General features: G+C 51.3%; 1 protein-coding gene across 1 annotated transcript in view; it reads left to right on the forward strand.

Annotated features, from left to right (window-relative positions):
- Nucleotides 1-10,552: 10,552 nt before the first annotated feature.
- Nucleotides 10,553-14,537, forward strand: part of KCND3 (potassium voltage-gated channel subfamily D member 3) — a 282,762-nt gene continuing 278,777 nt past the window's right edge. Inside the window, exon 1 of the mRNA XM_003409579.3 lies at nt 10,553-10,754. The gene's annotated coding sequence lies outside the window, so the exon portion shown is untranslated. The remainder of the gene's footprint in view (nt 10,755-14,537) is intronic.

A 14,537-nucleotide genomic window follows, 5' to 3' on the forward strand; every position in this document is an offset into this window, starting at 1 on the left:
GCAGATAAGATGGTCAAACGGCAACCTTGAGCTGGACTTTAAAAACACCAGGCAAATCAGTTTCCCCCAAGACGACCCCAACTCATGCCCTGTAGGGTTTTTAATGGCTGGTTTTTCAGAAGCAGATGGCCAGGGCTTTCTTCCAAGGAGCCTCTGGGTAGACTCCACGTTAACCGTTTGCACCACCCAGGGACTGGACTTCAAAGAGGGATAGCACTGGAATAGGGTGAAATTAGAAGTAAAAGGAATCTTCCTACAGAAAAACGATCCCTAACTTGCTCCCCCTCACATCCCTCCTCACCATCCCACCACTGCAAGCATCACTATCACTCCCTAAGAAGGCTGTCGCGTGTCTCTTTTGTTGTCCACTTCAAGAACCTGCAGTGAAGAGTGAGCCTGCTTACATTGAACTGCTATTTGCAAAACAGACTCTGGCATTAGTTAAGATGTGCCAAGCTTGCCACTTTGGAGATTCCAGTCAGTCTGGGTGGGAGCAGGTCCGCTCCAAGCCATCAGAAAGGGGATTCTTTCTCTTATTATCAAAGGCCAAAGAATCTTCTAACATCTTTAAGGATGTAGTTGTGTTTTTGTTGTGGCGGTGGTTGTTTTTTCACACAAAGCCTGGCTGTCTCCATTCTTTACGACTCTGGGCATGATTTAACACATACACTTAAAAAATGAAAGAACAACTTCTTAAATTTGCAGTAAATGTATTGTTCAATAGATTTGATTTACTGGTTATGAGCCCTGGAAGAGCGGCCATGGCGATTTATTGAGATGTTGTCTCAGGCGTTGGAGTCCACTGCCTCTATCTGCTCTGATCCCCATAAAAATAATCCAACAAAGGGAAGACCCATGGTGCATCTTGGGGCCTGTTTGGACTGTAACTGCCACACCTATTCTGTATATCAGACCCCTCTTCCAGACGATAATGTGATGGCTGGTGGGGGAGAGGCAGGGCATGTCTCAAGGATTTAGTGGCATTTGTTCTAAGTGGTTGGTTGGGGTCAAGGAGCAGAAGTTTCTGGGCATCAAAGCTTGTGACGGATTTACAGAGCCCCATTTCCCTCCCTGGTGACTCTGCAGAGAAATTAAGTGGATGGAAAACCTACGTGTTGGGGGGGGGAGGGGCGTGAGGGGAGGAAAGGACCAAAACACATAATTTAGAAGGATTCAGAAGGGTCAGTCTTTTGTGAAAAATCTCTACAAGACAGTCTCTGGTTTTGATTCTTGAAGCAACTGGAAACATCTGCTCCCCAGGGATGACTCTGAGTTCGGTATGGTCTATAGCAGGGTAAGGACAGGAGTAAGAGAGACAGGAGGGAGGGAAGGCTGCCCCAAGTTGAGGGACAGGTAAGTCCTGCAGGGGGAAGAAGTGTTCCCAAGCTGACCCCTACGTGTAAGGTGTCAGCCAAAGAGAGTTGAGGAAGAAGGGTAGAGTCCCTACAGAAGGAAAACCCAAAGCTAAACCCGTTGCTACGGAGTCAACTCCAACTCATGGCAACCCCATGTTTTGCAGAGCAGAGCTGCTCCATAGGGTTTTCTTAGCTGTAATCTTTATGTGAGCAGATCAACAGGCCTTTCTTCCACAGCACCACTGGGTGGGTTCGAACTGCCAACCTTTAGGTTAGTGATGTTGTTGTTAGGTGCCATTGAGTTGATTCCAGCTTGTAGTGACCCCATGTGACAGAGTAAAACTGCCCCCGTAGGGTTTTCTAGGCTGTGATCTTTACAGGAGCAGATCACCAGGTCTTTCTCCCTCAGAGGTGCTGCGTGGGTTCGAACCACCAACTGTTCAGTGAGTGCTTAACCGTTGCACTGCCAAGGCTCCTTGTGCTGTCCTCTAGGTCCTTGAAATTCTTTCCATTCAGAGGAAAGAAAGCAAGCATGCAGGATCGCCCTGGCTGCTTTTTATGGAACGGTAGCAGTGGCACAAATCACTTTTGCCTATGTTACCTTGGCCAAAAGTCAGTCACATGGCCAATCCTAACTGCAAAGGAGCCTGGGAAATGTAATCTAGCTGTGCCCAGAGAAAAGAGGAAATGAGTTTGGTTAGCATTTAGTCAGTCTCTGCTACAGGCACCTATTAGCTGTCTTAATTTTCTTACCTGTAAAATGGGAGTAACATAAGAATTGGTCAAGGCCAAATGAAACAATGCATGTGAAAAGTGCTGAGTCCCATGGGGATTCAAGACTATGATTCTTGCTTCTCAGGCTGGGTCTCATCATAGTAACTGGTCACCAGCCCTGTCAGACATGACAAACCTTACACATGGAAGCACTTCTGACAGGCATTTTCTGCATACTCCTTCTTCCCCAAGGAACAGGACAGACTGTGGACAGAATTCAGTAAGCCCCTGAGCTTGCCTAACCCAGGGACCACCCCTGGCGCTCAGATGTGTGTCCTGAATAAACATTCTTAGTATCATGGGGATGAATGAGGGAGGTCTCCCCTGTAGAGACAGATTTTGTTGGCCATAAAGAGGGTGCGAGTACTGAAATATTTACAGATGAAATGATGTGATGTATGGGATTGGCTTCAGAATTATCTGGGGGAGGAGGAGATGAGGAATAAATGAGACATGACTGGCCGTGAGTTTATAATAAGCAAAGCTAAACGATGAGGCATATTATACAATTCTCTTTTCTTTTGTGTATGTTTGAAATTTTCCATAACACTTTTTGTTTTGTTTTGTTTTAACGGCCACAAGGACCTTTCTTGAACGAGCCTTTTGCAGAGAAGTCCAGAATCCTCTCATGACCTTGCCGTATAGGGACAGTAGCTGGACTGTCTTTATTTGTTGACTCACCAAAGCGATTAGCAATTTTGCAGCTGGGTCTCCCACAAACCCAGCTGAGGCAAAAACATCCAACCCTAGCCCTGAGTTCTGAAGAAGCAATGCACTTGAGTATGAATATCATAGGTGCACAGAGCTGGAAGGGGCCTTGGTGCTCATGAGCTGTGTTCCAAAACTCGGGCACAAATGCCCTCATTAAAACATTTTTGCAAAGACTGAAGACTTGCTTTTCGAGCTTCAGAATTCAGAAACACCCACCTTGTTGCTTATAGCTGCATCGATGAGGCCAATTTTATGAGTGGACCGTGACTCCGCAGAGTCAGGAAGAACCTCCTGTCCCTCCAAGACCCCTATTCCTCTGATGGATGAAATCCCACTGAGACCATTTCATTGCCTTGGCTTGAGGCTCTGTCCTGTTAGAACGTGGATATTGTGTCTCTAGATAGGATAGTCACTTATGCGTTAATTTAAGTGGTTTTATCAGATCTTGCTGACGAGGAAGGACTGGGAAGAGAGGTTCTCGTGAAGCTCAAGGCTGTGTAAATAGAGTGCCTTTTGGGAAGAGGGGCTACTGAAAAAAAGTATCTAGAAACAAACTTCTCTGATTTTACACATTCTCTGAGTTCTCAGCATGAAAAATTATCACCTGGAAAGAACTTGGGTGATCTGTCCAAGCTTCTCTACAAAGAAGCATTGCAGAGAGCTGTGCCCAAGATTTTAGAGCTGGTTTCAGATTTAGTTACGGTATTATGATAATAACCAACATTTTTATAAGAAACCTGTTGTGTGCATTATCTAAATCAATCCTCAAAAATCCTATGCATTGATGCCAACATTATATCCATTTTACAGGTGAGGGAACTGAGGATCAGATAAGTAAAACAGTTTGCTCAAGGCCATGCAGCTGGTAAGTGAGACAGCCAAGATTTGAAGCCAGGTCTAGCCAAAGCTCTCCACATGTTCTCACCACTAAATCTCCACAGCCCCAGATTTCCTGATGCACTTTTCATATAATTCTATACTTGTAATCCAGTGACTTTGGTCTCGGCATCTTGTTGAGCAAAGCCTGGGTTTGTTTGGCCAATGGCTTTTCGACAGGCCCCCATGCCAGTTTTTACGGTGAGCAGTCACAGCTGCAGGTAACCAGGGGTATTTCCAACTGACCGAATCCTAGCTGTTCCCAAGAAGGTGATAATCCGGAGATGTGTTTGACGTTCTGCCAGAAAGGAAAGGAAAGTGTTCCCTGCAAACCACTCTTGTTTAAGAGAAGAACACCGGCCAGGTCTCTGCGGGCAGCATTGACTGGGGCTTACGCTGTAGATCCCAAAACCTTTCCTTCCCTCCCCAGTGGAGGAGGAGGCCTTTGTGGCTCTTTTCATCTAGGATCGGGCAAAAATTGAACACACTCATCCTTTCTCTCTGTCCTCATGCTAGTGCTTCAGATCAATTAGATAGGGCCTGGAGCCTGACCAGATGACAAATGCATTCCCAATTCTCGACTGCACACAATTAAGAGAGCCATGTGAATGAAAGTTAAATTCATTCTGTGAATTTATTGAGGACCTGTGATGTTTCAAGCACTGAGTTAGGATTCCAAAATGGCTAAAATACAGTCTTTGCCTTAAACCCCTTAAAGGCCAGAGAGGGAGACCATCATGCAGACAACTAAAGACCATACAAGTCAAAAGAACCTTATTTGAGGTATGCAGGAAGGGTTGTAGGAACTCAAAGTGTGGAATGGTTAGTTCAGCCTGGACTGAGGAGGAAGAATTTATCAACACCTCTTTTGTGATCTTTGTGCTGGGTATTTAAGGTTTGTGGATGAATGGAAGTTGGCTAGGAAGGCAGAGGGAAATACGAAGTGGTGGAGGAAGAGCGTATAACATGTACAAAGGCATGAAGATGTGAAAAAATGTAATTTGTTCATGGAACAAAGAAAAAGTCTGTGTGCTAGTTAACAAAAGTGTAGATGAGTGAATGGATAAAGAAAGGCCAGAAAGGAAGTGAGAAAGATGACATGATCAGAACAGGTTTTTTTTCTTTTAGAGGAAAACATTGACCGCGGAAGGTTGAAGGCAGATGGTGAGAAGAAGCAGAAAGGCACCTGTATACAAAGATGGAGATGCAAAGGGTATAGTTAGGGGTCAGGAAGGACTCAGGACAGGGGTCATTAGCACTTGGGTGAACCTGAAACCATGGGCTACGATAAACTCTCCAAGGAAATAGGCAAATAGAGAAGCAAAGAAGACCATGGATGAAGTCCTGGGGAACATCAGCACACAAGCTCCTAGTGCCTACCTCACTTTCTTACGTTTCTTTTCCATCTCCCCTTCCCTCCTTTTCCCGTACCTAGCCTCTCCCTCAAGCAGAAAGCCCTCCACCAGGACTCTGCCTTCCCAGGATCTGCCTTGGTCAGCGCAGGCACCAGGCTGGCAGAAGGTCTATAGGAAGGGCTGAACAGGAGCCAAAAAACTTTGATGACTTCTCATTTGCCATGACTGGTCTAAGCATGGGAGTTTAAATGCTTGACTACTAACCAAAAGGCTGGTGGTTTGAACCCACCCAGAGGCACTTAGGAAGAAAGGCCTGGAGATCTACTTCCAAAAGGTTGAAAGCCTTGAAAACCCTATGGAGTTCAGATATACTCTGCAACACATGGTTCACAATGAGTCAGAATCAACTCAACAGCAACTGGTCGTGGTGGTGGTCTAAGGGTATCGGCTAATGAGATGACCAACTAGGCAGCTGTTGCCTCCCAAATGAGATGAGGGCTACAGGAAATGAGGGTTTCCCCCACTGCCTCAGAAAGGCGTCAAGAACATCTGAGAGTTGGGAGGATTCAGCCATCAAGGCCACCAATGTTGAGTACTACATTCTCGCCTGGCCAAGATGAACAATTTGGGCTAATACCTAGCAGGCAAACTCCTGGCCTTCCGGGACTGAGCAAAACTCTTTGCCATTTACAATACCACTGCCAACTTCACCTTGAAAAACCAGAGAAAGCCCAGTAACCACCAAGCTTTGGGATTTCCCAGGCAGATTTCATCCTGAAGAAAACTCAGAGGGTGCAACCCCAAGCTGGACACACTGAGCCGTAACTCCATACCTATCCTATGGAGGCCAAACACAGGACAGGCCAACAGAACCAGGTCAAGAGTCCCGTTGAAGCAGGCCTTCTATCTGACTGAGGAGGCCACCCTACTCTCAAGGAGCAAAAATCCAGCAGCCTGGTAGTGGCAAGAAAGAGGGTTCAGAGCTTCACTCTAGCTGTGTGGCCTGGTATGCATCCCTATCCACAGCCACCTTCAATTTTCCTATCTATAAATGGTGACAACATCTACCATGCAGGATTACTGAAGACCTAGCAAGGAGTCCAGCACGTAGCGGTTCCTCCATTTGAAGTTGCTAAACCTGATACAATCCAAGCACTTCGATGATGCCGTGAACACCTTGGACAGCCTTTCTATGCTCAGCCTTTAGAGCTCCCCCTCCTATTAGTGCCCTCCTGGGTCCCTGACTGCTTTCCTCAGCTTGTCGGGAACCAAGGTGGCTGTGAGTAAATGCTCATAAACCAGCTGTAGGAATAAGGAATAAGGAGTGGGAGGCAATGGCAGGATCAACACAAGAGGACCACAAGCCTAAGAGGAGAATGAGGGGCCACCTCTGTTGAGTTCTTCTCTGGAGCTTCCCTCTCATAAAGCCTTGCCTGGCCAGCATTGTGAGGCAGGTAAATAAGGGAGGCTGGGTCCATGTGGAAACCCGGGGTCCTGGGACTCACTCCTTCACCATAAAATTGGTCCCTAGGAAATGCCCAAGGAGCCCTGGTGGTACAGTGGTTAAGCACTTGGCTGCTAATCAAAAGGTCAGCAGTTCAAATACTCCAGCCCCTCAGTGGGAGAAAGATATGGAAATTCATTTCTGTAAAGATTTACAGCTTTGGAAACCCTGCAGGGCAGTTCTACTCTGTCTTACAAGGGTCACTATGAGTCTGAATCCACTCCATGGCAATGGGTAGGAAATGCCCATGGGCTTTTGCCATTTTCCAGCCCCTCCCTCACCCCGCTCCCATTCAAGGAATCAGCATCCCACCTAGGTGAATTTGGCTCACTGTGGGCTGTGGCCTGACCTTTTTATTGTTATATGCATGAGTGCGTGGTGTATAGACAACCCACAAATCCATCTTCCTCCCCAGGCAGGTTTCTTCACAATTTCTGCTCGTGCTATTCCTCCCCTCAACAACAAAAACCCAATAATTATATTGAACTTTACATATTTCAGGCACTGTTCAAAGTGCTTTGTGATAGTTCATTTAATCTTCACAATGACCCTATGAAGTAGATAGCATTATTTATTGCCATTTTAGAGATGAGGAAACCAAGGAAGGAAGAGAGAAGTTAAGTAGCTTCCCCATGGTTGCATAGCTAGTAAACAGAAGAGGCAGGTCCAAACCCAGGCAGTGTTCCTCAAAATCTGCTTTTTACCTCCAAATTACACAGCATCCTGAATGTAGAAAGCCTGAAATTCCCAGAGGTAAAGTCCACTCCCCCGAATTCCTGCCCCACAATGGGGCAGATTGCTGAAGTAGGACAGCCACAGCAGTAATGGTGGGAGCAACCCTAAGGAGACTCTGAGGCACAGCTTCAAAGGGCAAGCCTAAGCAGAGGAGCCCTAGGAAACAGCCGCACAGATGCACCAGCCTTGCATGTCAGTAAAGAGGCGGCTGCCTTCGAGCTGGGTTGCCTCTTACTCTCACAGTGTCCACACAGTGACAAGCTCTGCAAATAGCGGCCAGAGCCACAGGACTAAAGAAGAATCCTCATGTGTGCACAGCTTGCAAAGGACACACGCACACAGAGAACAGTCTTCCACAGCGCACCGTCTTTAAATAGAAAAGATAGCCCGAAATACATCCTGAGCTTCGCGCTCGTGAGCACACACACAGAAACACAGACACAGGGGCCTGGGCCAGTGGAGTGACTGAGCCAGTGCCTCGGCTGTGCTGGTGGCAAGGGGTGGAAATCTAGTGCCCTGGCAGCTCCTGACTTTCAGTTCCTATTTAAAATGTCTGAATTGGGAGCATCGACAAGCTCCCAAATTAGCTTTTTAAATAGAAGCTGAGAGTTAAAGGAAAAGCGGCCGTGTCATGGGGGAAAAGCAAGTGAAAATCCCGGCCAGGCTGGGCCAGAGGCAGAGAGGGGGAAGGAAGAGGACAGACAGTGCTGGGAAGATGCATTGGAGGGCTGGGGCTGTCAGGGAGGGACAGCCTCTCCCAGACGGCAGACAGAGGCTCCTTTCCATCCGGACATCAAGGGGCCTCCTTCCTCCCCATCGCTTGTCTTATTTTCCAGGTCACCTTGTTGTAGTAAGGGCTGGTAAACAAAAACTACACTGGCTTAGACTAGAAATCCAAGTCTTCCATGTTTTCCCCTAGACCTTCTGACCAAAAGGGAGAGAACAGCCCCCATCTAGTTCACTCAAGCCATGAGATGGTGACTGGAAGGAGTGCAAGGGGCCATCTGACTCAGTCCTCTGACCCCAAATAGGGCTAACACCAGGCCTGCAGGGCCACAGTTGACCCATTAGTTGATTCCTCCCAGGGGAGGAACAAGGTCCCCAGCTAACTGTCCCTGGAAGGCTCTGAGTTTCAGGGCAGATCAGCCCCTCAGCTACCCTCAAGATGCAAAACAAAGGTGGGAATGAACATACAAGAGTTCAAACCTGGGCAGGAATAAAACATTGGATTTTAACTCTCCCAAGGTGGACAAGGAAGTGGAGAACTAAAGGGAAGTTCCTTTTCCAGGACCTGCCCACCCACAAGTCAGAGGCACCACAGCTCCGGAGGTTGGCAGTTGTTAGAAAATTAGCTCTTCCCAGAGGGAAGGGAAGAAGGAGGTGGGAGCAGTGCCAGGGCCTTCCCTGAATTCTTTCCCTGTCTGCCAGGGAGTGGCAGTGTTGTTAATCATTATTACTGTATGCAAATCGGTATGTAAATCCCACACAGCCCTGGGACTCCTGGCAAAAGCTAATGGAGCCCACGCCCACCTCTTGAAGAACCAATTGTGCACCTTTCAGACTGGCACACGGAAAAGAGGCCCTGGAGAGAGGGGTGGATGAGGGGGCTCTCAGCTGCCAGGCACTCATGGGGTCTCAGGCCTCCTTCATTTTGAACAGGACTAGGGGTTCTCACAAGCCAGAAGCCCCGTTTTTGACTCAGGTTAGTTCTTTGCTGGCTCCTGGGCTAGAACTGCCCTTTCAAACGCACTCTCCCTGTCAGCGCACGCTTGGCTTTTCTCTCGGTCTCGATTTCTGGCACACGCGCCTCTGGACACCCACAGCCATAATTGTTCGAGCCAAGCGCTCCGGGCCCCTGCTGAGGCGCGGAGATGCCTCGCCTCCGGAAAGCCAGGTCGAGATCCCAGAATTCTGGGCACAGAGGCCGGAGACAGGAGGAAAGCTGAAGCCGCGGGTCGGCACAGTCGCGGGGACTGTGCCCTCAGCGCGCCGTAGCTGGGAGAGTGGGAGTCTGTGCTGGATACCACTCTCCCCGGGATGTTTCGGGGCTCCATCAGCTCGGATCTGTGGGCACATGCAGACCTCTCGCCCCCAGACCGGGGGGAGGCACTGGGCAGCGAGAATCCATGGGCTTCTGGGAATGACCAAGTGGCTGGGCAGGTTCTAGGAGGAAGGGCTTGGGTAAGAGTTTACGGTCTCAAGTCCGGACTCTAGATTCTGGGTACTTGATACACGTGGCGGGATAGGAGAGCGAATCCCAACCTTCCGGCCGCGGCCTCTCGCGCTCTGGGAAGAGAGTGGCTCTTACTTGGGGTAAGGGCAGTCAGTGCCCGCCCTGGGAGCACTCCAGCCCGGGCACATGGAGCTGAGCCGGGTCGAGCCGGGAAGCGAGCGCGGAGGCCGGTTCCACCTCCGCAGGTAGCCGGGCTCGGTCGAAAGCAGGAGCTGGTGCCGCATGGACAGTCAGTGAGAAAGAGCATCAGCTAGGTCCACACATACCCCACGCGCGCACACGCCGAAGCTCCCTTGTCACCTCTCTCCCGGTCCCCAGCCACACACGCCTCCGAGCTCTCGCTCACGCCATACACCCCACTCCGCCCCCACCCCCAAGCCAAGCTCACCTTGCCACGCTCAACTCGGTGCCCACCCTCGCCAGCACACGCGCTCACACCCGCGTCGGCACACTCTGCCACCTCCAGGCACATCCCAGGATTCCTCCACTCGGCCGGGGAGACACACCAACCTCTCCTTCGTCTCTCCACCCCCCACCCCCCGCTCACGCGCGCGCCCCGCTACACACACACACACACACACACACACACACACACACACACCCTCGAGCGCAGAGTCACTCCCCCTCGCACGCCCTCGCCCTGGGCACCCTCCCGCGGCTAGGCTCAGGGTCCTCCTTATCTCTCCCTCTGCTGCCTGGCGGCTCCGCTCTCTGGTGCCCGGCCCGGGGCTGCTCGGCGGCGGGGATCCGTAGGGAGCCGAGGGCGCAGCCTCACCGCCTCCCCCGGACTCTCCTCTCCGCCCCGCCCGCGCCGCGCCCCCACCACCTCCCCCCTCGGGAGAAGGACCTCGCCAGGCAGCCGGTGGCCCGCCGGGCTCCGCTCCGCGCGGCGCCGGCAGTGGCGGGGGCTGGGAGCGAGCGAGGGAGCCTGCGAGCCCGCGAGCGAAGCGGCGAAGCGGGGAGGGAACGCGCTGAGCCAGGGCTGGAGCGGCGGCAGCGGGGGAGGGAGGGATCCACGGACGGACGGACGCACGAACGGACCGAGCGAGGGAGGGAGCAAGCGAGACTTCGCTGGCGAGGAGTCGCGCGAGCGGCGGCTGCTTGGCGCTTCCCCGCACTGCTGGACGCTAGGCGCCTCCGCGGCCCCGGGCTCCCGGACGCAGCTTCCTCGTGCGCGCCGGGCGCGGGGCCCGGGGCTTTCTCTGCAGAAGGTAAGAGGGACCCGACCAAGCCTTTTGGAACCAGGAAGTGCGAGGAGCGCTGCTCCCACGCCTGTTGCTCCAGCTGCCCACGCGGCACCCTCCCACCCCCGCGCCTGGGTGGGTGGGCGCTGGGGCTCGGGAAGAATTGGGGGTGGGGCCGGCGGCTTTGGGGAGCAGGCAGTCGGCCCGGGGGCGTCTATTCCCTCAGGCTCTGGAGACACCTCCGGACAGTAAGGCGGTGTGAGGTTTGGGGGTGGGGGTGTGAACCTCTGCCCTCATTCCATTGGCCTGCCTTCCCTCTGGGGTGCCAGAGGCAGCGCCCCGGGATCTGGCGGCAGGTGGCGACGGCTTGCTCCGTTCCCCGCTCTTTGTGAGGAGAGAAGAGAAATGGCTGAGGGTGGAAGCAGAGAGCGGTTTGGGGCGCTTCGCAAAGTTCTCCAGCCCGGCGAGCCGGCGGTATGCCTACCAGAGGCTGGAAGCCGGCACCTCTGGTCCTGCCCGACACCGCTTCTACCCCGCGAGCTCTGGGAAAGGTCTCTAAATGACACCGGAGGCCGACGCGGCCTGGGGGAGAGGGGTTCGGAAGACTCACTTTGCGACGTGTTTACATTGGAGGTGGGGGGCGGAGAGGACTGAGCAGAGAAGTTACCTGGAATCATCTAAATTCCTGTGCTTGCTTGGTGTTGACACATGAATCAAGTCCAAGATGTTCAGCTTTTATCCCGGGCAGCCCTGATATGTTAGCAACAGGCTGAGGTTCCGGATCTGAAATCTTATAGCAAAAGGACAGCTCCGCCGTATTTCTTAGGAGAGGGCGTCTGAACTTTCCCGTGGTCCTAGGCACAATGTGATCTGTTCCTAAGACCGGGGATGCGTTGCTATGTGGTGCACGTTGGTATTTTGCATGAATGTACCTAATGGTTAAATTTATGCCTTTTAGACAGATTACCTTTACTTAAAGGGCACCTGGATGTTTAATGTCTGCAGAAAGGGCGCTGGGCGTGCACGAATTCCATGCAAAGCAAGTGTGCATTTCTCCCTTGATGTGTTTGATTTTCCATGTCTGGCTACTTGAATGCAACAAAATGCAAGTACATACACAAGGGACCCCCAGGGGAAGAGAGATTAGTAGTGTGTTCTCTTTTGCTGTTGAGGAAGCTGCAGAAAAAGAGTTCAGAAAAGTGCCCTGGCCAGCCTGGGAGTGGCACTGTGGGAGAAGAAGGTCTCTGTGTGTGTCCCAGGCCTGTGCATCAAGATCCTGGGCCTGGTTCACCCTGCAGTTTCATGCCTGTTTATGCAAACCCTGTGGACAGGAGAAAGCCCCCTGAATCATCCTGGCCCTCCCCTGCCCCTAGACTGACCCCATTCTGGGCTAAAGGATGTAATATAAAATTGTGGAAAGTTAAAGTTTCTGGAGACTCTCTACCCCCATCAGTTTGCTGAGGTCATTGAAGGGCAATTGCTTGTGGCGTGGTGCTTTGCTGTCTAGAGCCTATGCTCAGGCTAGGTGTTGAACCTCAGGACAGGCTGCCTGGTCGCTCTGTTTCATGGAGCAGCTGACTTTTTCAGCAGGGGAGGAATGTTTTCCTTTCCCAGTGTTTTTCCCCTTTATCATTTCAGAACTCACCTGTTTTAAATGCCTCTTCCCCAGTCTCCCCCTACATCTTTCCCACTGTCAAACTCTTCTGCCAAAAACAAAAATAGCTTCTGATTTTTCATTTGTAAGGCGTCCACGTCCTAGTAAAACCTTGGCATTTGAGGCATGTGCAGTGCCATTGGCTGGAAATGGGGCCGCACTGTTGTGCCTGTTGCAGGAATTTATACCCAGGCCGGCTCCAGGAGGTGTTGGTGCTCGTCGGGGGCAAGCACTGCCATGTGAACTGCTGGAGAAGCCCTACTCGAACCGGGTCATGCCTGCAGGGCTGTGTGGAGGGTATGCTGGCATGACCTTGGTCATTTTATCTGGCAGGACACTTTTTCTCCCCTTCCTTATCCCCGGACCCCAAACCCTTTTCTCCCCCACTGCCTCTCCCCACAGTATACACACAGAGTAGCCAATGGGGCAGTTGCTCCTTTTTGTACTTTCTAGCAAGGCCTGAGTCTCGGGTGACAGCCTGGTGCTTGACTGGCCTTCTTTGGGAAGATTGTCCTGAATTAATGCATGGGGTAACAGTTTGGCCTTGGGACCAGAGGCTTCTGTGATAGAGAGGGGCTATTTTTTCCTTCCCCTGAGCTCTCAATTATTCATCTGAAAGCAGTTTGTAAAATACTTGTGGCCCCTGGAGAAGAGAGGATTGGCGTGGGGTGGAGAGTCAGGTAATGTGTTCAGCTTGACAGGGGCAGCAGTAGCCTTTGAAGCTTGGGAGTCAGAGGGGAGCAGCACCAGGAGAGTGGAAGGGTAAAGGGGGTGGACTTTCAGGGTGCAGAGTTACGTGTCTGGCCCAAGCAAGGTTCTTCGGGATGTCTCCTGGCTCAGGGGTCTCTTTCTCTTTGCTACTCAAAGTCCCTCAAGGTCCTGACTGTCTGAGCCCCAGTCTGGGATAAAGGATATTAAGTGTCAGAGAGGGCAGTGGTGGGTCAGTGGTAGAATTCTTGTCTTCCATGTTGGAGACCTGGGTTTGATTCCCGGCCATTGCACCTCAAGCACAGCTAACACCTATCCCTCAGTGAAGGATGTGTGTTGCTGGATGCTGAACAGGCTTCAGTAGAGCTTCCAGGCCATGACAGACTAGTAAGAAAGGCCTGGCAATCTACGTCCAAAAATCAACCAATGAAAACCCTGTGGATCCCAGTGGTCCCATCCCACTGTGCACAGGGTCACCATGAGTTGGGGCCGACTCAACAGCAGCGAACTACATCAAGGTTCAGAGGTCAAGGGCCCGGGAGCCCTCTTTACTCTCCAGGAGGGTGGCCAGGGGTTCTGTGAGTGGACCAGGCTTCCAGTTGCTGTGGGTTCTGAGTGACGCGGGTTGTGTACCCTGTTCTGGGCACGAGCCTCATCAGGAATTCTCAGAACTCACTTTGCTAAGATGAGGCTCAGCTCACACCGTCCGCACGGCAACAAACGCAGATGCTCTCTTCCCACTTTGCATGGGCGACTGTCAAGGAGAAAGGACTAGGCTAGGGCTATATTTTGGATATCCTGGATCCCGTAAACTCAAGGATAATTTGAGCCCAAGGGCTCTTTCCACAAGTAAGTCTCATTCCTGTTGTTTTCTGGCATCCAAAACTACAGTTCTGTCATTTTACAGATGAGGACACAGAGGCCCTGGGAGTGACAGGTTTGGGATAGCACTGAGACTACAATTCTCCTGACTCCTTGCCTAGTGCACCTTGCCATCTGGGGAAGAGGAGTTTCTGCATCTTGTTTTCTCTGTCAGGAGCATCAACCGTTAGCTATACTAGGTCAGGGAAGCCATTTGGCAGTGAGCTGATCAATTATCTATTGGAATCATACCAGCTACAGTTGCTGTCGAGTCAGTTCCGATTCATGGCAGCCCCATGTAGACAGAGAAGAGTTTTTAAGGCTATGACCTTTCAGAAACAGATCATTAGGCCTGTCTTCCAAAGTGCCCTGGGTGTGTTTGAACCACCAACGTTTTGTTTAGTAGTTGGGCACTTAAGCATTTGTCCCACCCAGGGACTCCATTTGAATCACAGCCGAGTCCTATATCCATGGAATTTAGTCACTTTGAAGGAAAGTGGCTGAGTCTCAGTCAGTCTCTTTATCTGAAACCTGTAGGCGAAAATACCTGCGTCATAAGATTTTGCAGGGATTTGATGACATGCGGT

Source organism: Loxodonta africana, chromosome 3, assembly GCF_030014295.1.
Source record: "Loxodonta africana isolate mLoxAfr1 chromosome 3, mLoxAfr1.hap2, whole genome shotgun sequence".
Taxonomy (NCBI): domain Eukaryota; kingdom Metazoa; phylum Chordata; class Mammalia; order Proboscidea; family Elephantidae; genus Loxodonta; species Loxodonta africana.